Source organism: Macrobrachium rosenbergii, chromosome 4 (assembly GCF_040412425.1).
Source record: "Macrobrachium rosenbergii isolate ZJJX-2024 chromosome 4, ASM4041242v1, whole genome shotgun sequence".
Lineage (NCBI taxonomy): Eukaryota > Metazoa > Arthropoda > Malacostraca > Decapoda > Palaemonidae > Macrobrachium > Macrobrachium rosenbergii.
Genome location: NC_089744.1, coordinates 32359164 through 32384186, shown reverse-complemented (window position 1 = coordinate 32384186; position 25023 = coordinate 32359164). Strand labels below are relative to the sequence as shown.

Below are 25023 nucleotides of genomic sequence, written 5' to 3'. Positions count from 1 at the left end.
TCCGTCTTTCCTCAATGTTCTTTGTGTTAGCACATACGTGGCAGGTCCTCTGGCTCAGTTTTCCCTTTTGGGTTTCGGGAAGGCGGTCCAAGAAGTGGGTCTGGCACCATTGTCTGGGTGCCAGACGAGACGTTTCTGGTTGCTCGACAAATTTTCCCTTGGCTGTTCTCTGGAATTGGCCATATTTCGTCAAGAGCTGTTTACACACGTTGAGTGAAAAGTAGCACAGAGAAATTGACTGTTTTGTATGGAATTTGTACAGGTTATACGCATTCAGCATACAAACGTCTATGATGTGGAATAGGGCTTTCTTGTACCACTTCATTGTTCTCCGAGTGCATGCCACGTATCCAATTTGCATATCAGATTTATCTACAAGACGCATGTTTTTCACGTAGTCCACAATCACATCTGGTTTGTAAATGGTTTCACGTGTTCTGTAGTCCTGTTTCCCAGTGGATATCATTTGCCCAGTGTGAATCCCCGACAACAGATTGAATTCCTTTCGGTCCTTCCATTTCACAAGGAGATGATGAGCTTTCTTTCTGAAAACAGCCTCACCTCGTTTGATACCCTTTGGGAATTTGGGCATTCCTTTTCTATTGTCTCTGACCGTGCCAACCAACCCGGTGTTGTTGTCGTGGAGATAAGTACTTAGCCCCGGGCTGGTGTAGTAGTTATCAGTATACAGGATATGGCCTGCATTCCAATAGGGATCCATTAGCGTCTTCTAACGGCCCCTGAATGCCCCAAGGGATCATTAGCTGGGATGTCTACGTCTGTCCCTGTATAAATGACAATGTCAAGAACATATCCCGTTTTACAGTCACAAATAACATATATTTTTATCCCAAAAACGATGTCTTTTTGTTCTTATGTATTGCTTGAATATCAGTCTACCCTTGAATAACACTAAACTTTCATCCACAACAAGTTTTTGGAAGGGATAAAAATATTTTTTGAATCTTTCCCTTACCATTTCATAGACATCTCTTATTTTCCACAGTCTGTCATTACTATTTCTATCCCTCATCTCATTGTCTGTGAAATGCAAGAACCGATATATATCCTGATATCTGTCACGTGGCATGAATTTTCCATATATCGGCGTATATATGTATGCATCTGTTGCCCAGTAATCCCTCATACGATGCTTCGATGTATGAGGCATTAGTAACGTGAGAGCCAGGAACACTATCATTTCTTGGAGACAAACATCTACCCATTTCTTCATCTTCGATGTACCAGGAGGCCTGTCACGTGTGAGGAGCGAGTGATACCGATTGGTTTCATCGACCATGACTTGCACTATATCATCGTCGATGAATTTCCGAAAATAATCGGATTCTTCACTCATATTAGGGTCGAGGTCAAAATCTAGCGTCACTCCTGCTGAACCACCAAAAACATAATCATGAGGAACGAAATTACGCCCATCAGTCCACCCATCATCTTCTGTAGCCGCAGCCGACCCATGTGTTCGAACACCACGGCCGCTTCCCTTCCCCGATGAACTGCGAGAGAAGAGGATCCCACCCCCCCGTTGCCTGCGGCGTCGTGAACGGACCCTCTGCCTCGGAGAATGTCTTCTTCATCATCAATTATTTCAGCTTGATAAGCATCACTATCATCACTACTACTATCAGTTTCTTGCTGACGATATGTAGGATCATTCAGTTCCTCATCACCACTTTCATCAGCCCATCCCAAGCCTTCGAGAACGCGTTCTCGTAATCAGACTCGCTCCCATAGCTATCACTATCGTGGAATTCTTCCAACAATTTCAAAGTTTCACTGATTTCTTTGGTCGTTAGGGACCTCTTTTTACTACTAATTTTTTCTTACTAGTAGAAGGATCACTGACAAAAGTATCACTATCATCCGAGACGCAGCGTGGCGCACACAAGACCGCAAGTGCTTGGTTGGGGTCAGAAGAAAATGATCCGCGACCCTCCATGGCCAATGCTTGGGGACTACTGATCGCTCTCATTCAGCTCTCAGAGGTGGTGTATGGTGATCTATGGGTTGCCAATTTGTCAAAAAATACTCTAGAGGTGTCGCAGCAGAAAAATTGCGCCAATTCCATTCAAAACATTTGGCGGGCGATTGAAATCTTTCAGGAAAGATACCGGACTCCGCCACAGAGTTAATTTAAATCTTTCAGGAAAGATACCCGGACTGTGGGGGTTAACTAACCACTACTACTGTTTGGCCCTGAATACCATGCCTTTATCCATAATGTGTAATAAAGTTATTCAAAAGAGTGTTAATCTTGCTTCCTGCATAATTAGCAGATCATTACAAAGTTGGAGGTATATCTTTATATGTACATAACCAGAGTTTGAAATCAAGTTTAAATTCAATAGTATTAAGACAATCCTCTTAATTAATTTGGACATCACTCTCTTATCCCCTCAAGTGGGTGCACCAAGATAAGTAAAATTTGTTTGCATGTGCATCAGTTGTTACTTGTGGCAGTTGACAGTGAAGCTTCAACTAATAAAGAATGACTCATATGCAGAATAGCCAAAATGTGACTTAGCAAAACAAGACAACACTTAGTGAGAGTACAAGAAATCATATAAATAATAGATTAATTAATAACAAATAAGTATGAACAAATAAAAATGAATAAATAATAATACATATTTATTTATGTATTATTATTTATTCATGAAATCAGTGTGACCTTTCCATGGGATCACTCAAGCATAAACAAAATAAAAGACTTGGATATATGGAAAATTAATGTTGTTAAAATTTCCATTCTTCAAACTTTCTGTATCTTCTTTGTACATGAAATGTCTTAAGCTTCTTGTTTACATTAATTATACATGGTAGTTGAAACAGCTGCCTCTGTTTGTTGGTACTTAGAGCACAAGGATAAGCATTGTTTGCGGAAAGTCAAATTAAAAGTAACTGACATTGATAATTTATGGTTATTAATTTTTATATAATTAACTTCCCAAGTAACTACAGAACTATTAGATTCACTTAACTGCGGCAGTTCAAAATTGGAAATTCACAGTAACTTGCTATTGTTTTAGTGTAGGTAACTAGACCCCGCCCACTATTGGGGAAGAATTCATAGTAACGCACTATTGTTTTAGTGTTGGTAACTAGACCCCGCCCACTGTTGGGGAAGAATAGGTACAAGTGCTGAAGAGCCCGATTCGTTTCTGCCGGCCAACAATTGAACATTGTTTGGTTGAGCAGCTCTGATTTGAATTTCACTGGATCGGTGTATCTTTCACCTTTGGCGAAGTACTCATTCTTGTTGGCAGCATGCTACTTATTAGCTTAGCTACTGCAGTTCCTTATGTAGACTTGTGACTTATTATGTCAGATTCTAGTGTGTCTAGTATAAAGTGTTGCAGCAAGGGCTGTAATACTAGATTTACTTCTGCTAAGTATGACTCACACACTTTGTGTTGCCATTGTAGAGGGCAAATTAGCTCGTTTGAACTTAAATGTAATGAATGCAAAGACTGGGATCATGGTAAATGGAAAGTTTTGGAAGCACATCGAGATAAGACTCCAAAGAGACATAAAGAAAGACGGCTGCTAGAGCCAAGGCTAAAGGTTTAGCTAGTCAGGTTTCTATTCTGAAATTGGATATTGCTTCTCAACCTGTGCCTTCTACACCTGTAACTGCTTTCTCCCCGATCACCAGCCCTACAACTTTTCCTCAAACTCCGTTACCTGGCTCCCATTCTTCCGAACCTGATGCCGTTGCCAGCCTAGAAGTTAGAATTGACCAAAAGTTTGGTTGCTTGTTAATACTGGAGCCCAAATTGGATCTTCGGTTAAGGCCCTTATGGACCAGATAAGTGTGATTTGTGTTGGTACAAGTGCAGTGCAAGTGGAAGAGGTGACTACTTGTCCCACCGATGCTCCTAGACAAAGGTCAATATTAGACTCCCCCAAACCAGGGAGGAAGCAAACTGGAAGTCCAAGGGAGGTCGGTGGAGTTTGCCCACAGGTAGTTGCCTCCTCAACCAGGCCTGTTAATCGAACCCAAGACTCGGCGGATTGCCATTGAAAAGGCATTCATACGGATGTGCATGCTCTGTCATCCTGTGATTTGGACACCAGTGCGGACAGGGGGCGTAAACTTTTTTCAAAAGCATCAAGGCCATTGAAAAGGCATGCTCCTTCTGCTGAACTCGCTTCCCCGCTTCCACGTAAGCTTCCCAGGGAACAAGAGCACAGTCCACTTCTCTCCTGCAGTTTTTGGGTTAGTCCCGTTCCGGTTGTGCATAACACTTCGGTGATGGAGAGCCAGTCTTTGACGTGGCATTCCTCATTCAAGTTATCCGAGTGCCCAGTGTCTGAATGTATGGTGTCAAAGTGTTCTGTGTCCAAATGCCTAACTTCTAGTCCCGAGTGCATGACACTTTGATGACGGTGAGCCGGTCTTTGACACAGCATTCCTCATCCAACTTGTCCAAGCATCCAATGGCTGAGCGCCTGGTTTCCGAACGTGTAGTACGTGTAGTGTCCGACCTTTCTGTGTTGAAACGCCCACCTTCCAAGAGCACAGTTCCGAACGCCCAGTGTCAGATCACCCAGTGTCCGAGCGATCGGATTACAAGCACTCAGTGTCCGAGCGCCCAGCTTCCGAGTGGTGCCCAGTGTCCAAACGCTTGGTTTCCGAGCGCCATTTGTCAGAATTCTCACCTTTGGTACACTCGGCGCCAGTAGCCAAGTGTTTAGTGCCAGCTCCTGCCATCACAGATCCTTCATTGGAACCTATCCAACGGCAGCTGGATAACATCCTTGGCCTTTTACAAAAGCAACCTACTACCCTTTGGGCCCGGGTCCTGACGAATCATCCTACATAGTTTTTGGTTTAAATGGCGTGGACATTTCCACATTCGCAAAATTTTACTGCTTAGGTGAGTCTGAGAAGGGATCGTTTTTTGGAAGGGGTTCGCATTCGAAGCTAATTGTGGGAGTTGTGGTGGTTGAGTCGCCACCCGAGATAGTTTGGACCTAAGAGATGGTGATGGGATTTTTCCCACTGCTATCTTGAGGGCGGAACCATCTCTGGGGATCAGCCCATCGGAATCCAGGGGCTGGTTTTTGGAGGTGGGACTCCTGGCTTTTGTCCGGAAGCCCATGAGTACGGTTGGAGTGGGGAGTCAGTCCCCATTAGTGGGGCAGAACTCCCAGCAGGCGGATTGGCTTATACCTGGGCCACTGCAAGCGTACTGGTGCTATCCTGAAAGGGTAGGGTATGGGGTGGACTGTTGGGAGTCAACTCTCACTTGTGCCATTGGTGGAGAATGCGAATACCTGACTGATCTACGATACTTTCTTGATATGACCAAGCAGTTTCGGTGGGTGGATGAACCAGTTTGTGTGTGGTGGTCTGATGTGTGCATGCTTGGCATCTTGGGGTCTCTTCGTGGGCTTTGGGAGTGTGTTGGGGTGGGGAAGCTGAGCAGTAGAGCTGCCCAGTTTGTCCTTTTGATATGCTGTCGGGGTCTGTGCGGGGCTCTTGGGTGTTGGGTGTGCACTTTTTGGACCTTTGCATGTGGACTGGTTTAAACTTATGGATTTGGCTTTTAGTTCTCCCTCCCCTGGATCCGATGACTTAACGGCACTGGCAACGACTTCTGGCATGAACATGGATACGGGCTTGGCTGTTGGACAGAACCAAACACTGAGACACCAGGGTGTTAATAAATCTGGTGGATTTGATTCAAATAATAGGGTCCTTTATTGCACTAATGTAAACTTATCATTAGATTACGAATGTTTATACAGTGTAGTGAAGCAATTCGGCAAAGTGGAAAGAATTAAATTAATTCTAGAAAAGATAAGCAGTCATTTTGTGCTTTTATCAAATTTTCCTCTCCTTGGAAGCTAGTGAGGCACAACAAAGACTCCATGGCCACATTCTAAATGACTCAGTTGTCAGCACGAAAGTATTTTCAGTGAAAAACTTGAATGATGAGCCATTTGACTTTGTTCCAAAGGCTGAAGAACATGGACCAGTCCCATGTACCAGAGCTCTTCCTCCCCCTTTATGGCATGTTGCTATCTACAAGGAGGGAGGGAAAAATTTGATAAAAGCTGCTGACTGCATTGAGAGCAAGGTTGGTTCCATTCCCATTGGAAATTTGAAACGGTATGGAAAGAACCTTCTAATAAAAGCTGGAAATGAGACTCAAGCAGTTCTGTTAGCTAACTTTAAACCTCCTGAAAGTGGAAATATTGAATCTATTTCATCTCACAGATTTTTTAATACACTGAAAGGAGTAGTTTACTCAAAAGATTTGCATGTTTTTAAAGAGGAAGAGATTCTCCATCGATGCCCTCCTTGTGTATCTCATGTAAAAAAACTGGGTGGTGATGCAGCTATCCTTTTAACCTTCTCCTCCAATTACCTACCTGATACCATCATTGTTGGCCATGAGAGGATGCAGGTTAAAAAATATAAAAGAAGTCCTAGACAGTGTCGCAAATGCTTTGAATATGGCCACATTCAAAACTCTTGCGATAACAATAAAAAGATGTCCTGTGTGCTCTGCAGAGCACGATAATTTTGATGATTGCAAAGCAGCCCGATACTGTTTTCTTTGCAAGGGTGATCACACACCAAACTCTAGGGCTTGTCCCAGATATAAATTTGAACAAGAAGTGTTGGCAGTGGCAGATAATGAACATATTAGCATTAGTGAAGCAAAGCGCACGGTAATGGGGGCAAACAAAAGTGCCAACACTACGTATGCTTCTGTAATAAAACTTATGAAAACTTCCAACAATGTAAGGCCACCAATAACTGTGTCTGATGGAAGATATCACAAACCTGGTATTTCTCGAACCATAAATAATAATGAAAATCTCCAAACTGGTGAGAAACTTTCGTCGGCAAGTGCTTTGAAGTCCAATAGCAAAAATTGTACTTCCAAAAGCACAGAAAATTTATCTTCCACCACATCCACAGCTGTTGATTCATCTCCAAAAATAAGGGTGCCAAAATCAGCCAATAATTCAGGAAAATATTCTGAAAATACTTCAAACCAAAATAAGCTAAAGGAACAATCCCAATTAGATAGAGCTAGTTCAGAGCCATCAATCGCGCACAGCCACAAACAAAAATAATAATAAAACTACGGTTGCAACTACCAAGAAACGCACAAGAAATAGTTCCCCAAATAATGATAATTTTATAATAAAAACTTCAAATGGGTTCAGTGTTTTGGAAGACATCTCTCCTCCTAGAAAGGTGGTTCCAAAAGTAGTTTCAGAACAAAAACATCTGAGTTCAATTCAGTCTTGCCGCCCTAAGACAAATAGGATTAGTGGTGCACAGAACCACAGCAATAATTCTGAACATCAGGTTCATAATAAAAAATATGAAGATCAACCAAAGACCCTGAACACCAATTCAGATGAAAAGGGATTAAGAAAACAATCTCTTATAAAGGAGAATTTCCCACTCCACCCTAGGAACAGTACTTCCCCTCCAAGGAGTGGGAAGTAGCACATTTTACCACCTTAGCATTCTTGCTCGATATTCTTCAGTGGAACTGTAAAGGTCTCAGAGCCCGTACAGAAGACCTTAAAGTTTTAATGCATGAATTTAATCCAGGGATTATATGCCTACAGGAAACAATGTTAGGCAACTCTGTTTATAATCCTGGACTAAATTATTCAATATTTAAATCATATCCCAATTGGTGATCGTGCCCATGGAGGTGCTGCAATTATTATTAATAAATCTCTACAGCACTCCACAATACAATTAAATACAACATTACAAGCTGTCGCTATTTCAGTCATTTTGGAAAAGAGGATAACAATCTGCTCCTTATACCTTCCACCAGACCTTGATTTTAACATTGGAGATATTCAGTCGTTAATTGACCAACTTCCAGCTCCTTTACTTCTGCTAGGTGATTTTAATGCCCACAACCCCCTTTGGGGAAGTCGGTTTTAGATAGTAAAGGGAAATTAATCGAAGACCTTATTGACAGGAATGATGTTACCCTGTATAATAATGGGTCAGTGACATTCCACAACATTCACGATAATCATTTCTCTGCACTGGACCTTAGTATTTCTTCAACTAGTATCCACCTTGATTTTAATTGGTCTGTTAATGAAGATTTAAATGGAAGTGATCACTACCCGATCCATTTGAAATATGCTCTGAATGCTCCATCAGAAGTTTTACCTAAGTGGAAGGTAGAGGACGCAGACTGGGATAAATTTAGTAAGGGTGTCAATCTAGATAGGGAGTTTGAGTCCTTTCATTCTCATCTAGATGCCTATGATTACTTTATTGAATCTACTTTGAAGAGTGCTGAAAGCTCGATTCCAAAAACAAAAGGCAAACCTCGTAGACCTGCAGTTCCCTGGTGGAATAAGACATGTGGTATTCTGAGAAAAGTGACTAGGAAATGCTACAGACGTTACAAAACTAGTGGCTCCCCTCAGTCTAAATTAATCTACAAACGTGCTTTAGCCAAGCAGCGGCGCTTTTATAAGAAAGCCAAAAGAGAATGTTGGCTTTACTATATTAATGGAATAAACTCTAAGACCCCACTAAGAGTGGTGTGGCGCAAAATAAGGAAACTGAGTGGAAAATTTGTAGCGTCACCATTGCCCTCATTAAAAATAAATGACACTCTAATCACAGAGCCCACTGAAGTTGCCAATGAGCTAGGAAAACACTTTTCTAAAGTTTCCAGCCCTAACAATTATTCTCCAGAATTTCAAAGAATTAGGAATTCTGAAATGTGTCTGAAGTTTGATTCGGGAAAATCTGAACCATACAACTACAAATTTTCCCTAAGAGAACTTCGTGAGGCGCTCTCCTCAAGTGAATCCACAGCTCCAGGTGAGGATACAATCATATATGAAATGCTGAAACACCTCCCAGATGATGCCAAAAATATTTACTGAAGATTATAAACAAAATATGGGAAACTGGAATTTTACCCAAGGACTGGAAAATATCCATAATTGTCCCTGTTAAAAAGCCTAATAAAGATGCTTCCCAAGCCACCAGCTATAGACCAATAGCTCTTACCAGCTGTGTGTGTAAGCTGATGGAGAAAATGATAAATACTAGACTGGTTTGGCACCTGGAGACCAAAGGATTACTATCGCCATTTCAATTTGGTTTCAGAAAAACCGCTCCACCCTTGATCCCTTGCTGAGGCTGACCAACCAAATCCAGCAAGGATTCGCCAAAAGTGTCAGACCATTGGCATATTTTTTGACTTGGAGAAAGCATATGACACTACCTGGAGAATTGGCATCATGAAACAATTGCACAAGATGGGCATATGTGGAAGAATGGTCAGGTTTATATATTCCTTTTTATCAGACAGACTTTTTAAGGTAAGAGTGGGAAACTCCTTCTCCCAACCTTTTATGCAGGAGGAAGGAGTTCCCAAAGGAAGCGTTTTAAGTGTAACACTTTTTCAGTGGCAATAAATAGTGTGATTGAAAAAATCTCGCCCCTGTTAAATGCTCGCTTTTTGTCGATGACCTTGCAATATACTGCACAGGATATGATTCCTTGTCCGTATGTAAACATTTGCAAAGGTCTATTAATGCTATTACTAAGTGGGCTGATGAGAATGGTTTCAAATTCTCCTCTTCCAAAACAGTTGCAGTAAGATTCACCAGGTGCTGGCGTGTGGAAGTGGTTCCCACACTTAGTTTAAAAGGGTCCATCCTTCCTTACGAGAGTGAAGTTAAATTTCTGGGGATGACTATTGACCATAAATTAACATGGGCTAGCCACATAAATGCCCTAAAGTTTAATGTTAAACAATCTATGAATATTTTAAAGGTTGTCTCTGGATTTAGTTGGGGGGCTGATAAGAAATCCCTTCTGAGGCTATATGACTCTCTGTGTCGATCTAAGCTAGACTATGGCTGTCAGATTTATTCCTCAGCCTGTAAAACCAAGCTAAAGGAACTGGATGTTGTACACAACATGGGGTTGAGAATATGCTCAGGGGCTTTTAGAACTTCGCCTGTTGAAAGCATTTATGTCGACACAGATCATTTACCCCTTGATCTTAGAAGGCAAGAGCTAGGGTTGCGATACATGGCTAGAATGAAAAGTGCTCCCAAAAATCCCTCCTTTCAAGCACTAAAGGAAACAGACTCTCGAAGTTTTTCTGGTACAAGAGCTTCTAAACCATTCCAAATTCGACTGAATGAGGATGTTAGGAATAATCACCTTAAATCCCAGAAAGTCCTGGGAGTAGAATATCCTGTAAATCCTCCATGGCTTATCCCAGAAGCATCAATATGTAAGAAACTGTTTAACAAAAAGGACTGCACTGTAGAAGAGATTAGGGGAAAATTCTTAGAGCACGATGTTACCCATACTAATTTTACAAAAATTTATACAGATGGATCTAAGTCAGATAGTGGTGTTGGTTGCGCTGTTATCCTTGGTGATACAGCGTACACAGCTAAATTACCTGACTCTGCATCAATATTTACTGCCGAATTAACAGCCGTAGTGTCTGCCCTAGATTTAGTTTTTCAAAGTAGTGACTCTAATTTTGTCATATACTCAGACTCTAGAAGCACCTTAGAAGCTATTAAAAATTTAATAGCTTTCATCCATTAATTCAAAAAGTTCAGGAGTGGCTTTTTCGTATATATTGTCAACGTAAATCAGTCTCTATCTGTTGGGTCCCTTCTCACGTGGGGATTCGCGAAACGAGATGGCAGATAGGGAAGCGAAAGCTGCTAGTATTTTATCAGAAACCTCTTTTAGAAAAGTGCCTCATACAGATCTAAAAGGTCCCATTAGATCTTATGTTTTAAGTAAATGGCAAGAAAAGTGGACTTCTCCCCTTCTTGCCAATAATAAGAAATATAGAAATATTAGGGATAATGTACTACCATGGTCTTCGTCATTCCAGCTTGACAGACGAACAGTGGTTATTTTAACGAGATTAAGGATTGGGCACACTCGTCTGACCCATCAGTTTATTTTTGAAGGAAGCAGCCCTCCAGAGTGTGCTTACTGTGACGAGACACTAACAGTGGAGCACATTCTGGTGGTCTGCCCCAGATATTTTAACCAAAGAGAGAGATATTTTCAGGGTAAATCCCTGTCTGATATTTTGGGAGATGAAGCAGATATTTCTGCTATCATCTCTTTTTTAAAGTGTATTAAAATTTTTAACGATATTTAATATTATTTAATAATTTATTACATCATGTAGAATTTTAATGACATTAATTTTTTTTTTATGTATATAGCACATCATTCATTAAACTTCATACCCTTATTTATTGGTCACATCACTTCATTTTATTTATTAATCATTTCCTTCATGAATTCATAACTTTAACATAATTTATTTTCTTTCCATTACGGCGCTGAATGGCCTTGTTGGCCCCAGTGCCTGGGCTTTTGCCCTAAATATCATACATCCATCCATCCATCCTTCTAACCAACACTTTCTTTGTGACAAGTACTTTCCATATGACAATCCTCTTGTCATTAAATCAGCTGGGTCCTGGTCAGTATGCAAATAATGAAAAACTATAGGGATGTTAAATTCATTGGAAAAATCACCAGCAAGACTCTGCCTCCAATATCCTGTTTCTTACAAATTTAGATTTCACTTTAGGCTCCTTTGTTATAATCCAATTTAGCACTACTTGAGCATCAACACAAATATTTACAAATTGAAATTGAATATTATTATAAGTTTCCATTAAGGTTGGTAAACACTTCAAAGCTAAGACTACTCCCATTAATTCTAAAGTAGGTACACTGCTCGTTACCCTTTTTTAAAGGAGCGAGCTTTGCTTTAGCAAATAAGAAAGTACTTTTATTTTCTTCATCACATGCATAAAACACAAACCCATAAGCTTCAGTAGAACTATCACAAAATATATGCAGTCCATAAGATTTCTGTTCATTTATGGCTTGTCTAGGAAATGATAACTGAGATAACATTTCAAAATCTTTACTGATAGTTTTCATTTCATTTACAATTTCTTTGGGCACCTTCTGATCCCATTCTATTCCCAACTTCCAAACTTTGCACATTAGGATTCTACCTTTAATAGTGACGGGTAAAACAAAGTTAAGTGGATCAAAAACCTTGGATATTAGTGATGAAACTTTCCTTCTGGTGTCAGCTTCTGCATCTACCACACAATCAACTATACTTAGTGTCATTATTTTACATTATACCTATACCCTAATACCTTCTCCTCAGTGCACCCATGCTTTACTAACCTATCATCAGATTTCATGGTCTCCCTTAACTAAGTTGAGTTTGATTTCCATGATCTTAAAGTGAATCCACCTTCCTTCATTCTTGAAAAACAAAGATTATATAGCTCATGTAATTCACCTATGTCATTTCTTGTCACTATCAAGTTATCTACATAAAACTTATCTAATATTTGCCTACATTTGTCTTGAGGATATGATTCATTATGATGTTTCATTACATAATTCAAGATAAAAGGAGAAGTGTATCCAAAAACAATAGTTGTATATCGATAACAAACTAATTTATTTCCTTTTCTCCAAAAGAAGCAAAATCTATTCTGATCATATTCACTAGCCAACTTAATCATAAGAAAGGCAGACTCTATGTCGGCTAACACAGCATATTGATTAGTTCTGAAATAAAAAAGCGATTTCAAAATGGAACCCATCAAGTCAATACCAGTATAAGCAGCCTCATTTAAAGATGGCAGATCCTTTGAGGTTTTCAAAGAACAATTGAAAACTGGCCTTATTTTAGTTATTTGTTCTTCGGTTCTGATGTCTTCTATGGCATTATTAATCACTTTAAATAATATTGCACCAGTTGCCTCAGGAACTGCTACAAGGCTAACCAATTCTGTGACAATTTTTTTTTTTTTTTTTTACTAAAATACCACGCAATTCATCCCATTTGCATAAAATATTATTCATTACCTTTCCTCTCACAAGCCATCTTGTTACAGAAGCTTGCTGGAAAGGAGTTGGCAGTCCTTTCCTCTCTCCATTTGGGTCCATCACCTTAAAGAGAGATTTGTAAGTCTCTCTTCTAAGAGAGCTTTTCGAAAACCACTTTGGGATTTCCGATAAAAGAAAACCCAAGTTGGAAGGCAGTTTCTCAAAAGAGTGTTGCGCACACAGGGCAAGAGAGTGGCAGATGCATCTGACTTGCACACAGTGTGGTGATTCTTCTTTTATTCGTGTCCACATTGAATTAATATTCCCTATCATCACAGATGCACCATCACTGGCAAATCCGAGATAGTTGCTTAAACTTTGACCAATGTCTTCTATGGCATACTTAATCACTTTAAATAATACTGCACCAGCTGCCTCAGTAACTGTTACAAAGCTAACCAATTCTGTGACAATTCTTTTTTTTATTAAAATACCTTACTGTAATACAGGGGGAGCCTCGATGGCTCGGTTGGTAGGAGCAGCAACCTCAGACTTCATAGAAGTCTATGGCGAGGGTTCAATCCCCGCAGCCGACCAGTCAGAGAGGCGGACACTTTGCTATCCGTGTAGACACCCCGGGATTACGTATGTAATCAACGGATAGGTTTGCTGAAAGCAAATGGGTGTTACAGACTAATACACACATAAACAAAGCCACTGCAACACCTTCTAAAACATAACAGACACCTCACACGTCTCAAACTGTCAACCTACTCGCCCAGTTCTCCTCGCTGCTGGGAGAAAGGGAGCTGTGCATTTGGTAACATGTACACATTCGCTACCGGGGTCTAAGCGATGTCGGGCAGGGCAGCCGATCGAGGCTACGGCCTACCCCACCGCCAAATCAAAGTCCTTCAAAAGAAGGCATCGTGCTTACCCCATATAATAATGGGAAAAATGCACGTTAAAAACGAAGAAGAACCTTACTGTAATACAGGGATGTTTATCTGTACTGATATCTGTTGCTTCATCAATTAGTAGAGCATATTTTGCATCTTTTACATCATATATTAATTCTTGTTTGAAGGCAGGTGATATTACTTCACTAATAAGTTTGCTGCATTTTGTTCTATGCAAATTTATGCTTCCCAAGGTACTGCCCTTACCATTTTTCTTATTTAACGAAAATGGTCAACTGTCAGCAAAGAGCAGAGGCAAGAGACGGCCAATGCTGGCTCCAGTTCTGTTCTCTTAACAGTCTCACTAGGTCCACTGGGTTGAAATGTTATTAAGTTTGTGCACTTGACTGCCGACTACTTTTTCTTGTGTTTTTACGACTGCTCATGTTTTCGAAGGACTGGCTGCCTTGGAATTAAAGTACAAAAGCCTAACTTGCAGTATGCATCTCCTCTCCAATCAGGTGCTTCTTTCAGCCATAAAAACTTTTTCTCCCATTCATTTTTATATTTCCTTTGGCCATCATAGAAATTTTTCACTTGCGCATGGCACTGGTGATTATCTTATTAGAAAAGCTACCTGAGAAAAGAAAGAAAAATTAACTTTCCTGGAAGGAACAACTACAATTCTAACAAATGGCCCGGTCCTTAGGGCAATAACAGCTACAGCTAGGTAGAACAGAGTTCATCAAAGCAGTTTACGCAAAATATTTTTCATGATATTTCATATTGCAGTAAATACAACACATTTAGTCTTTCAACATAAGGAGCGTATGGCTCGAATATCTGGCACTACTCATAACTAGGCTACATTAAAGGTTTGGCTATACTAGGGCTGGTCCCTGTCTCGAAGCCCCTGCAAAATTCACCACATAATCCCAGGTTATGAAATGTACCACAACCAACTACATAACTTAGTAACAAAAATTTTATATTGGGTTTCATATTCAGCCATAACTACATCATTATTAGAGTTAATAGACTGAACACAATAGGATACAAGTCACAAACGCTAAGTAGTCTACCATCACGGACTAAGAATACTAAAAATTGGGAAATCATTATTGTTGGTATTATTTTATAAGTTGCCAATACACACTATGAAATTGTGACTTACATTTTTGAAAAGAGCAGCTCTTCATTCTCATTATTTTGAACCCCATAAACACTATGCGCAAATGATAAATAAAAAATCAGAAAATTCACGACTTATAAGGTAAGAATACCCCCCCTCCATAGCTAATACGGCAAAATTGTAACCAGTCAACGCCCGTAGGTGAAGTTATATTGGTATTTTAGGGTTCTTTTAGTGCCCTATTATTTCCTAGTCATTTTAGCATGAAAAAAAACTCAAAATGGTTTTTCGTGCAAAAATGGCTGGCTGGAGTCTTATTGGCAACTTATAAAATTTTACCAACTTTTCCTGACCTAACCAGCCCTTACCTACATAACCTCACTTGGGGCGCCGTGCCTGACCGGGACAGGTTCCGCAGATATACTGTAAATTAGCCCACCCTTTCCTACGCCAGGATTCACCTTAATATTAAACAGTCAAGCATATTCAATACCACATGAACCTGGTATGTCAACACGTGCTACTCACAGTTAAGTATCTTCCAAATCACGTGTTTATTCTTCTTGGAGAAATTGATTTTTGGCTATACTTCCACTCTAAGGGATGCGCTTTCAGCAGTATTAGTAGTAGTAATACGCAGGATTTGCCTTTGAAACGGCTCCCTTGCTCAACCATACGGGTTTGACAGGATTTTATATAATTTAGAAAAATATTCGAATTTAAGAAAATATGCCAAAATAAAAATGAGTCAAATCAAAATTTTGGATGCCAATCAGGTTTGAAAAGTGCCCAATTTCTCGAATTTGGCACCCAATATGCCAATCTGGTAACTGCCGCTTGTGTTTACTTCTGAAGATCGCTTACACTGCAATACAAAGTAACGGGGCAATCTGCCTCTCTCAAAGAAAACGAGCTCCATGGAAGACTGTTAAATAAATTAAAATGAACTTTTAAGGATGCAATCAATTTTAACATGTTTGATGTCTACGGAGACTTGTAGTCTTTCCCAGTAGTCAAGGTCCTTAACTTCTGTTCTGGCTATTGCAAGGACCTTTGTACCTCTATTTGTGCGATATCCCTTTTTGGTAGTGTGGGTACCATATTGTGTTGCAATATTCAAGTGGACTACGTACATACGTTTTATAAAACATGATGTGTGTTCAGCTTTTCTTGTTTGAAGTGCCAGAACAACATTCCCATTTTTGCTGCATTTTGCCAATAGTATTGCTATTTGATCATTGCATAACATATTCCTATTCAACATCACACCAAGGTCTTTGACTACTTCCTTATTTGTGATTGTCTCATTATTAGGTCCTCTATATGCATATAGCGGTCCTTCTTTATCACTATAATTTATTGATTCAAATTTATCAGAGTTAAATACCACCCTATTTACCTCTGCCCATTCATATATTTGTTTAGGTCTCTCTTTGTAGCGAGTTCCTATCTTCATCACAAGTAATTTATCTACTTTTTGTGTGTCATCCTTGAAACTTCTCTACTGAGTCCTTAACATTACTGTCTATGTCTGTAATCATAATAACAAACAGCAATGCAACTAACACCATACCTTATGCTTTCCGGATATTACCTTAGCTTCATCAATTTCTCGTGATAAGTTTGCAATCCTATCTGTGTTCTGTTTTGCAAAAATTCTTTATCCATCTTCCTACTTTGTCCACAATATTATGTTTTCTAATTTTTTCACTAAAATAGTATTATGGTCTACCTTGTCAAAGCTTTGCAAAAAGTAGATGCAAAGCATCTGTATCTTTTTCGTTTATCATATTTTTATGTATGTTTTCATGGTGGACTAACAGTTGGGTTTGTGTACTTTTTCTGGGTACAAAACCATGTTGTCCTATATTAAACAAACTATTTTTCATTAAATGTTTCATTATATTTTTCTTCATTACCCTTTCATACACTTTCATAATATGTGATGTTAGACTCACAGGCCTATATTGCCTCTAGTCTTGATCCACTTTTGAAAATAGGGTAATATATGCTAATTATATTCATCATAAATCTTGCCTCATCTACACTTTGTTTTAGTAATGTACAGTGGCTTTATGATAGAAAGAAATACTCTTTAACAAAATGCTTAGATGCGCTGTCTGGTCCGGCTGCTGATCCATTTAATTTCATTAATAGCCTACACAATATCGGCTTCATTAATATCTATGTATGATAAATATTATCTATTTTCATCTCTTACTTCTGTATCATTATCTTCATTATCAATTCTAGGTGTAAATTCTCTCTTATATCTTTCTGCTAATGTGTTACATATTTCCACTTTTTCATTCGAATTTCGTTATTCGCCCTTCAGTTCTTAGAGGGCCTATTCTCTTCTTTTATTCATCTTTTTCCATATGAGTAAAATATTTTGGGGTTTTGTGATATTTTGTAAGGTCTTTTCTTCGTCCATTTTTTCATTTCTTTTGATAGTACTGTATAATCTTTTGTTCTGCATTTCTATCTTGCTTTTTAGTTCCATCACTTTCATGCATTCTTTTCTTTTCCACTTTGATTTTCTGGAACAAGATCCTTCTGTCTGCGTGGTATGCATGACTGATGTTTACTTTTCTTCTTCAGTATATATTTATCACTATTTTCTGTAACATTTTATATAATATCCATATTTGGTATATATTATCCTTGCAGATATGTTTTTAGTCTTAGTTTAATTCTTCATTTATTTCAGACCATTTATATTCTTACTATAGAAATTATATTTCCCATATCCTTCCCTTGCATCTCTTGCTCATCTCTGTTTCACTTGCTTTGGAATGGACTGTTAATTCTATGACATTATGGTCTGAAATACTCGTGTTATACACTATTATTTCTTTAACATAATTCACCTCATTCACAAATACTAGGTCTAAAATATTATCCATTCTTGTTGGCAGGTGATTTATTTGCTGGATGTTATGTTCTGGTAGCATATCTAATAGCTTTTCAAATTGCCTCTTATCTTATGCACTACTATTACTCTCTTTTTTATATGTATAAATACAACCACAAACTCCTATTCGTTCTTTCCAATCTACAAAAGGAAAGTTAAAGTCTCTGGATAGGAATATAGTCCAGTCTTTGTGATTTCTACATATATCATCCAGTTTGTCTATTATTATATCAAACTCTTTGGTGTTGGAGGTCTGTATATTACAATGTTCACTAATTTTCAGATTCAATTCTGCAGCTGTTAATTCACATTCTGTGTGCCTATTTCTCACAGATTTTCCTCGATTTATGTTTCTACCATATATCGCTTGGTTCCCCATGATTCTATTTTTCTATCTGATCTATAAGTTTGGAAACCCTGTATCTGATCATCATTACCAATCTCTTAGGAATGAGTTTCATATATTATTCATTATATCTATTTTTCAGTTTGAATTAGTTTTCTAAGAACTCTATTTTTTCTTTTGAGTTACTCAAACAAACCCTGCACATTCATCACTATGATGGTTTGCAGTTATCCCATTATCTAATATGGGTAATAATAAGTTTTCCATGTCTCTTTCCTGTTCTGATATGTTGTTTCTTTCTTTATTTTAAATTTGGACATTAAAATCCTTTCCAATATATATGATCTTCCATCTTCATATTTATTAATTTTGTGCTTGTATCTGCATCTCTGTCTCGTATCTGACCCATCCTTGCATTGTAGATACATTGCTTGTTCCCTTGCACTCTACCTAGTTGCTGATGCCTCAATCGCCAATGTGACATTTCACAAGTGGTGTTGGCATCCTTTTTACCTTCATCTCGCATGACGGGAGGCAGCACATCAGCCTAGATTGAAGCTGTGTTGGCTAGCAGCGGACATTTTTGTGTCAGCAGGAAGTGAACAATGGAGGATTGTTGGTGGATATGCTCGACAGCCTAGTAAAAGTTGCCAAAGTATTGTTTCTGGCCAACTTGGATCCAGCAGAAGAACCCTGGTAGTCCCTAATTTGGAAGAAGCTTCTGAATAGCCACATTTTATGAGGTTCTTGTCAACCTAAGATGCATCAGTTTCATGATTTATGGATATTCAGCAAAGAACTAGGGGGTAAGGTGTAGGTTTGATAATGATAGTTTGTTAGCAGAGGCTACTGAAATTTTAATTGAAACTGGATTTCGATAATTTTATCCAAATAGCCCCCACCAGAATGAGTGAATGATTGTATGCTTTTAAGCAAAGCCATTCTGCATTTTAAAGTGAGAAGGAATATCTGTACTACATGAAATTCAAACCACACTAGAAGTCAAGTAGCTAATTGAAATATGAAAAAATTAGGTTTCAGTATCTCTGATTGTCCTTAAGTTTCTCCTCTTAGACCTGCCATTTGATGAGTAGCTACTTCTCTTTATTAAAAAGATGAGTAGGTTAAAATGTTTTGTTATTTGATCTGTTTGACAATAGTTAACTGGGACCTATCTCCTTCATCACTTTATATTGAATACCTATGGGTAATGTGCTGTATATCAGCCCACATAGCCTTGTTCAAATCATGATGGTCATCCTCTTGGGTGATTTGAATTACCGTATACCTTTTCTTTATGTAGCTGTGGCCTCACCTTAAGATAATTGGTTAAAACAATTCCAACTAGCTTACCTCATATTTCTGATGTAGAATGGATCCCAGCATGGTCTCATAAGTAATATTTTATAATGGGCGATTGATCCATGGCCTCTTCAACTGCCATGTCTGCTTACTCATTTCCATCTACTGTCCACATAGAGCTGAAGTATATAAAGAGGTAGCTCACTGATACATTCAGGTGAAGACAGGAGGACCAGCCACTACTGTGTTTCTTTTTCTTGTGGTTAGTGAGCATCAACAGCTGTAGTGAAACTAAATCAGGGCTAAAAACAGAAAAAAATAGAAATTTACATCAAAGAAATATGTTTAAAGACATGTTTGACAGCTTTTACCATGCTGTGAAGATGAAATTAGTTGGCAATTTGTTTTTAGTAATTCTCTCCAGCTAGAACAGCACATGTGTCACCATCATTCAGCTTATATCCATCAGTATGCCTGTACAGGATATACAGTACCCGTAGTACTTACTGGAATGTTTAAGAAACATCCTTGTAATTATTTAACTGGAACTGTGTTTTTCCTTCATGTGGTTTGGAACATTTCAAAATGAGGTTTCCAACAAAGGCAGTGATTAGGTGCAAGTCATATGCAATATGTGCTTTCTGTACAGTAATCTAGCTAATTTCTTTTCAAAACCACATTTCCAAAGGTTTATTGCTGCCCGATCTACTGGCATCTGCATGTGTTTTTTTAGGATTATTGTTTGATTTAAGGTTTTAGTGATGCACCTGAGGATTAATTATTTGGGATGAATCTTACCTACTGTTAAAGATAGCTTATATTTCTGTGCCAATAGGCAAGTTGGCATTCAAACAAGAGGTGATTGATTGGCTGACCCTGGACAACTGTCAAGTATACCCATTCTCCACCAGGTGTGTTTTGAATGTTTTTGCTCTTGTGAGAATTCTCCTTGCTGCTACTGTGTATACTGTGTGCCTTCACGTCAATGTGTCAAAATGACTGACAGTTAGGGCTACACTTCTCTCCCACTTATCTACCTGAAGAAGACTTGGAATTCCACAGAATTATGCTAAAATCTTACCTAATGTACTATATTTTATTATATCTTCCTAGTTATTGAAATTCGGAAAGTTTTAATTATATCATGGAAAATATGAAAAAGTGAATGACAAAGTAACGTCATGTTTATCTATGAACCTATACAGAACATATAAACACATTTTAAATATGCCTAAAAGATCTCTCTCTTTCGTATCTGAGAGAGAAAGAGAGAGAGAGAGAGAGAGAGAGAGAGAGAGAGAGAGAGAGAGAGAGAGAGAGAGAGAGAGAGAGAGAGAGAGAGAAAATACAACTCACCCATCTGACAGTATACAGTAAACCCCCCATATTCGCGTTCTCATGGTTCGTGGACTCCCATATTCGTGGGTTTCTCTGTGGAACATATCTAGCCATCATTCGCAGAAAATTCGCCCATTCGCGGTATTTTTCACTGAGAAATATTCACTGATTACTGTATTTTCATATAATTTTCATGAATAAATGCACTTTTTGTGATAAAACTATTAAAATACTCAGGTATAAGCATTTTTACATGGTTTTTCTTGGTTTAAGCTATCAAAATGGGCAGTTCTAAGTTTTTTTTAGAGGGGTTTTAAGCATTCGCGGATTTGACGTATTCACGGGGGGGTGTGGGACGCATCCCCAGCGAATACGGGGGGTTTCACTGTATACACAAAGCATATGAGTTACAAGCTTTGTGATTGGCTATTTCCAAACCACCTAGCCGATAGCATGTCATCATGAAGAGAGGGAGTTTGCTACCAGCTTTGTGATAGGCTACTTACAGCTCCTTCCGTCAATAGTGTATTGTTATGGAGCGTACGTCAAAGCAATAAAAAAAATTGTAACACGTACATATGTGCTCATTTGATGGTGGCTTCATGAACTTCCTGGAGTTTTTATGTTAATGTTACAGTAATTCATATTTTATTAAAGAATATATACAGTACTGAGAGAAAGAGAGAGAGAGAGAGAGAGAGAGAGAGATATTATTTGAAAATTAGTAAAATCTTTTATTATCAAAAATATTTATGATACAGCAATTCATTTTTCATTGAGAGAGAGAGAGAGTCAGATGGGGAGTTGCGCTACGTTAAATATCAAGAGTCACGTTGAAAATAAGTAAATAATTTTTATCATAAAAAATGTATTTATATTAAAGTAATTCATATTTTGAGAGAGAGAGAGAGAGAGAGAGAGAGAGAGAGAGAGAAAGAAGAAGCACTGTAAGCTTGCCTAATGACTTCACGTAGCTAAAAGGAGATTGTGTTCTTGGACACTTCTGTCTTGTTCCGGCCTATGCTAACAAAAAGTCTTTACGGCCTATGCTAACAAAAAGTCTTTGACGCTCAGGTCTGAGACGACGAGTCCTTTTTAGATAACTACGCAGTGCCCTGACAGGACATAATAGTAATGCATCTGGTTGTTACCAACAAAATCCCCAAGGGAGGGGATCGAGAAAGACTTGAATCTGTCATCATGAACCGTGGGATTTTGAGTCTTAGCTACAAATTCTGGGACAAATTCAAAGGCTGTGGACCCCCAACTCCTCGTATGTTTAATATTAAAAGAGAGTCCATGAAGTTCACCAATTCTCTTTGATGAAGCTGAGGCCAGTAAGAAAACCATTTTGAGGATTAAATTTCTGTCTGTTGAATCCCATAAGTTTTCATATGGAGCACGAGTGAGACTCCTAAGCACCAGGGTCAAGTCCCATTGATGAAGTTTAAGATCTCTTGGGAAACAGGATTGCTCAAAACTTTTGAGAAGCTTAGAGACTTTCCATGAAGATGAAAGATATACATCCTTCAAACACAGAACCAATCATAGAGCAGCTCCTTGATGGCCGAAACAGAGTAATTTCTCCCTACGGAGAAAAATGAGGAAGTCCACTAATTGTTGAATAGCAGTTCTGATGGAAGAGAAACCCTGTTGACGATACGAATCACAGTAGACGGTCCATTTCCCTAGGTACGTGGATATAGATGATGATCTGAGATAACCCGACATCTCTGTTGCTGCTTTGCGAGAAAAGCCTTTCGCTCGCAAGAGATACTGAGTCTCCAGCGATGAAGAGATAAGGATTCTACCAATCAGTGAAACCTCTCAATGTGCAGTTGGCATGGAAGGTTGTGCCATGTGGAATCTCCCTTGGAGCCTCGGTCAGTAAAGCTAGGAGATCGGGGAACCATTCTGCTTGTGGCCACAAGGGAGCCACTAGGGTCATCCTGAGGTTCTGAGAAATCATCACTCTGTTGATCACTTGATGGATTAGGCAAAAGGGAGGAAAGGCATAAATGTCCAGCTTGTCCCAGGTGTGTTGCAGGGCGTCTTCTGCCACGAACCAGGGGTCTGGAACAAACGAACAAAATACCTCCAATTTTTTGTTGAATCTTGTCACAAAACAAAAAGGTCTGCTGTTGGACTTCCCCACAGATGGAAAATCCTTTCCACTACTTCCTGATGTAGTGACCACTTTGTCCCCAGAACTTGACCCCAATGACTCTGCTGGTCCGCCACAATATTCCCCTTGCCTGGAATGTATCTGGCTGAGAAATCCACTTGAGTGAGAGACCACCACACCCTCTGGTGCAGTTGTATTCTCAATTCGCATAGCTGACATGACACTAGCCCCCCCTTTTTTGGACATAAGCTACCACCATAGTGTTGTCGGACATGAGAACCACTTTCTGCCCTGTCACCCTTTTTTGAAATTCCTGAAGTGTTAGGAAGGATGCTGTCAGCTTCAGGGTGTTGATGTGAAGCTGTATGTCTTGGTGATCCCACTCTCTTGAAGTTAGGAGATCTTCCAAGTCTGCCACCCAACCCTCGTGTGAGGTGTCTGAGAACAAGAGAATCTCTGGAGGGGGAGAGTGAAGGGGTGCTCCTATGGTCAGGTTCTTATCATCCAGCCTCCATTCTAAGTCCTGTCTCACTTTCGAGAGAGGAACTCGAAACTGGAGAGTCCTTCAAAGGGGACCAAAACACTTTTAGTCTCCATTGGAGAGACTGAAGGTGGAGACGTGTGAGGAACAAGCTTCTCTAAGGACAACAAGTAACCTAGAACGACCTGCTACTGACGTCCTGGTTGTTTCTGTTTTGACGGGAAGGACTGGACAGCACTCCTGAACTTGTCGATACGTTGGTGTGATGGATATAACCTCACCACTGTCGTGTCTATAAGCATGCCCAGGTAAAGTATCCTTTAGCTGGGAGTGAGATTTGACTTCTCCAAATTTATCATGATGTGTAAGTTGCAACAGAATTGCAGAAGACGGTCCCTATCTTGGATTAGCTTTACCCGAGAACTTGCCAGGACTAGCCAGTCGTCAAGGTATCCCAAGATGTGTATCCCGTGAGAATGAGCCCAGGTTGAAACTAGGGTGAACACTCTTGTGAACACCTGTGGGACAGTTGAGTGAGTTAGTTATAAATGATTTGTTTAACCAGAAAGGCTGCAGCTAAGTACCTTGAATTGATTAACTAGTTATCTCTCCCAGACTGAAGCAGAGAAACTTACGGGGTGATTGGTGGATTGGAATCTGGAGGTATGTATCCTTCAGGTCTGTCGTGAGCATGAAGTCGTTCTTCCTGATGGCTGCTAGAACTGTGCGAGGAGTTTCCATTTTGAACAGAGCCTTACTGATGAAAAGGTTGAGATTCGACAGGTCTATAACAGGTCTCCAATCTCCCATTGCTGTAGAAACCTGGAGACTGATCCTTTACTACCTCCATTGCTCTTTTTTCCTTCATTTTCTTCACTTCCTCCTGGAGTGCTAGATGCTTCGGCGACCCTTGAGTGTACGTTGACTGGTGAAGGGGAAGGTCGGAGAGGGGAGGAGGAAACTCGAAGGGGAGTAGATATCCCACCCATAGAACATCTGCTACCCAGGTCTCTGCTCCATACTACTGCCAAGCTGCCCAATGGCTTGCCAAGGCACCCCTTCACTGATGGCAGCAAGTGGGGAGGAGCATCCCCTCTACCGTCTCCCTCCTCTAGCCCTGCCTCTGTCTCCTCTCCTGTGTCTGGAAGAATTCACTTGACTAAGAATGAAGTCAGCATGCTTAGAGCATGGACTCTCTTGGGAGCCTGAAGATCTGAAGAACGAAAAGGAATCTTGTCTTGATCTTGATGCTGTCCGCAAAAACGGGAGCGAGAACTACGATGAGGAGATGAATATAACAATTGGTTATGCAGTCTTGCAGGGCTGCTGATACGTGAAGAATGGCCACAGCCGTGTGATTGACAGTGTGGATTACAGTTACGGCCTTGTGGTTTAGAGCGCGGATCATGGTCCCTTCTGGGAGAATGTGAGTGAGAATAACGATGTGGAGATGAAGGCCGTGGGAGGATATGCGGTCATGTAGGGCTCTCAACACAGTAAGAAGAGACACGGCCGTGTGAATGAGAGCGAGGGCTAAGAGATCTACAAGGAGAACGGTCCCGGTCCCGAGAGCTTCCTTCACAGTCGA

The 25023-nt window shown here is 39.7% G+C and overlaps 1 protein-coding gene and 1 long non-coding RNA gene across 2 annotated transcripts in view; one reads left to right on the top strand and one right to left on the bottom strand.

Moving 5' to 3' along the window:
• Positions 1–25023, top strand: part of LOC136832299 (centrosomal protein of 120 kDa-like) — a gene marked incomplete in the record, with an annotated part of 159188 nt that overhangs the window by 57591 nt on the left and 76574 nt on the right.
• On the bottom strand, positions 13372–15778 carry LOC136832308 (uncharacterized). The gene is made up of 2 exons (XR_010851158.1): positions 15458–15778; positions 13372–14434 (listed from the first exon to the last, which is right to left on the bottom strand). It is a non-coding gene; the product is annotated as an uncharacterized lncRNA (long non-coding RNA).